General features: G+C 56.1%; 1 pseudogene; it reads right to left on the reverse strand.

The window, feature by feature from the left end:
• On the reverse strand, positions 1-622 carry LOC129200504 (olfactory receptor 14J1-like; annotated as a pseudogene).
• Between the last annotated feature and the right edge of the window lie 2,805 nt (positions 623-3,427).

The raw sequence follows: 3,427 nt of genomic DNA on the forward strand, positions 1-3,427 counted from the left end.
TTATGAATATTCTGAAGAAGTAAACAGGCAGTTTACTGTTTCTGGAAAGCATCCAGTCATTAGTTTCCTGAGGGCATACTTGATCTCATTGTTCCTCATGCTGTAGATGAGGGGGTTCATGGCTGGAGGCACCGCTGAGTACAGAACAGCCACCACCAGGTCCAGAGATGGGGAGGAGATGGAGGGGGGGCTTCAGGTAGGCAAACATGGCAGTGCTGATAAACAAGGAGACCACGGCCAGGTGAGGGAGGCACGTGGAAAAGACTTTGTGCCGTCCCTGCTCAGAGGGGATCCTCAGCACAGCCCTGAAGATCTGCACATAGGACACCACAATGAAAACAAAACACCCAAAGGCTAAACAGGCACTAACCACAAGAAGCCCAACTTCCCTGAGGTAGGCATCTGAGCAGGAGAGCTTGAGGATCTGGGGGATTTCACAGAAGAACTGGTCCACAGCATTGCCGTGGCAGAGGCGTAGGGAAAATGTATTGGCCGTGTGCAGCAGAGCAGTGAGAAACCCACTGCCCCAGGCAGCTGCTGCCATGTGGGCACAAGCTCTGCTGCCCAGGAGGGTCCCGTAGTGCAGGGGTTTGCAGATGGCAACGTAGCGGTCGTAGGCCATGACAGTGAGAAGAGAATACTCTGCTGAAATGAAAAAAAGAAACAGAAAGAGCTGTGCAGCACATCCTGCATAGGAAATTGCCCTGGTGTCCCAGAGGGAATTGGCCATGGCTTTGGGGAGAGTGGTGGAGATGGATCCCAGGTCGAGGAGGGAGAGGTTGAGGAGGAAGAAGTACATGGGGGTGTGGAGGTGGTGGTCACAGGCTATGGCAGTGATGATGAGGCCGTTTCCCAGGAGGGCAGCCAGGTAGATGCCCAGGAAGAGCCCGAAGTGCAAGAGCTGCAGCTCCCATGTGTCTGCGAATGCCAGGAGGAGGAACTGGGTGATGGAGCTGCCGTTGGCCATCTGCGGCTGCTGCTCACAGAGGTCTGTGCATGGAGGAAAAGACAGGGAAGAGTTAGAGTAGAGCTTAACCTACTCCATTTCTCATAGAAACCTCCCAAAGTGCTTTACCCCTTTCAGGAAGACCTTTGGCAGGTGTCTTTGCTACATTCAGGTTGGTGCTGCTTGTGGGTGCCATAGGAGCAGGGAGCTCTTCTGGGGGCTCTGGAGGACTTTGTCCCGCTTACAGCAAGAGCTAAACAGGAACATAGGGTGATATCAGGTTAAGTCCACTCGTAATTGATTGTTGGTCCCAGTACACCCGACTGCAGAGTAGAGCTGTGGGCATTTCCGTTTGCTTACTTTGTTCTGTTTGCCTATCCACACCCGAGGGATTTTTTAAAGGCATAAACCCTTGGCATTTCTTCTGCGCTCCAGGGGAAACCTTGTGGGTTCTGAGAGACAAAGGAACTGCTCCTCAATGCGGAGTGAAGAGAGTCGATCTGTCCATCAGCCCTGGTCTTGGCTGGCCTGCGCTGGCACCTCTTTGAGCTGGAGGACGATTGCACCCAGATGTTCCTCTGAGAAGAAACTGGACACTGGAGGATCTCAGCTCTCCCCTCCTAGGCAGGGACACAGAGGGCTCATTGCAGCTGCCTGTCTTCTCCATGGGACTGCTAGGTGACACAGAGATGCCCTGGGAGAGCTAGGCCCTTTTGGAGGGCAGCCTGCAGCCAAGCAGGACCCACTCCCACCCATTCCCCCCAAGAAAATACCTGAATGTCATAAATATGAGGGGTCCTGCAGGAAGAGTAAGCTCACTCCCGGCCCCATACACTGCAGTGCCCAGAGCCCCAAACATTAGGAGAGGACGCGGATGCTTTTCCTCCATGGATCCATCTGCATGAGACAACATGCAGCACTGGTGTCTGAGCTGCACCCTAGTCCTCGCCCCTCACACCAGCGATTAACGGGGAAGAACAAGGGCAGCAGGGACAAGAGGGGAAAATGCCAAAGTACTCCTGCCAAGGGAGTCAGGAGAGGGAGACACAGCTGGACGCTTGAGTGTTTCTCCTCTTCGGTGGTTGGGCCGCTGGGAAGGAAACGCATGATCAAGTCCCTGTGACATTAAGGGTGGGAATATCTGCTGGGTGGGAGAGGAGACCAGGGAGTTGCTCTGGGGAAAGTGTCTGCACTGCAGGGCATGGCAGGGAGATGCCAAATGCCCCCTCCGTGGCATTTCTGGGAGCAGCTCCCTCTCACTCCCTGCCCATGTCACCACTGCCTGGAGCTGTCCCTGCTGGGACCCGTTTCTCTGCCCCCAAGTCTCCTCCCTGCCAGTGCTCACAGCTCTCATCCCACCCGCTGTGTGCTCGGCTCTTCCCTACAGACCCCTCCTGGCAGCAGGGCACCGGCCAGAGAAATCTCTGTGTGTGCAGGGGCTAAGGAGCAGCTCAGACAAGTGCTGAAGTGATCCCGGAGTCGCTCTGGGGGACGCATCTGCCCCGTGGTTCGAAGGGGGCTGGGGCACCTCACTCCCATGCAGACCCCTGCCTAGCAGGGCTTCAAGGGTCACTGTCTGAAACTCCCCCAACCCCACAGAGCCCACGAGCAGGAGCAGGAGCAGCACAGACAGGCGGGAAGAGGAGGAGCAGCACCACAAACAGAAGGAAAGGCACTTAAGACAGTCGTCACCTTCACCAGCCGTGCAGGCAGCCTCCCAGACAGCGATGCTGCAAGGCAGTCACGCTCAGCCCCTGTGCTGCGCAGAGAAAAATGGGCACAGGGCTGGAGAGAGGCACCGCTGCTCTGCTGGAGCTCTGGCTGCAGAGGGGGGCAGCTGATGCCTTGTGCCCCACGGCCACGAGGGCAGAGACTTTGCTGGGTCAGACAGGAGGCAAGGGGGCTTGCTCAGAGGAAGGGGTCTGCACTGGAGGGGGTGACAGGGAACTTTCCCAATTCTCCTTCCCATGACATTGCCTTCTCAGTTTCATCTTCTTCCCTGCCCACCCTCGGCTTCCTGGTCCTTTTCAACCTGCTGCTTTGCCCCACAATGTTTTCCTCACAGGAAATTCTGAGAGACCCCATCCCACCGTTGGTGCACTCAGTGTTGCCCTACAGAAAACTCTCCCCGGAGGGCACCGCCTAGAGACATCTCCCTGCTTCCGACGGGTAAAGAGCAGGTCAGACGAACCGTGATGTTGCCAGCCAGGTGATGCTGGTGATGCCTGCAGGCTGAGGGGTAGGCGAAGGCATTTTCTGAGGTTCCTAGAAGACCTTCTGATCATGCCGATATGGTTAAGAATCTCAGTCACTTCTCAAATGTGAGCAGCTCGTTTCTTCACCCCCCAAAGCATGAAATTTGAAGCCTGAGGGAAGCACCTTTGTTTCCAGATACCCTGCCTGGACCCTCCAGCCCTGGGGGATCTGGAGCTGTGAGCGTCTGATCATGCAGCAGCCTCTGAACAGCAGAAGGACCCTGCC

This window comes from Grus americana, unplaced genomic scaffold (genome assembly GCF_028858705.1).
Source record: "Grus americana isolate bGruAme1 unplaced genomic scaffold, bGruAme1.mat scaffold_225, whole genome shotgun sequence".
Lineage (NCBI taxonomy): Eukaryota > Metazoa > Chordata > Aves > Gruiformes > Gruidae > Grus > Grus americana.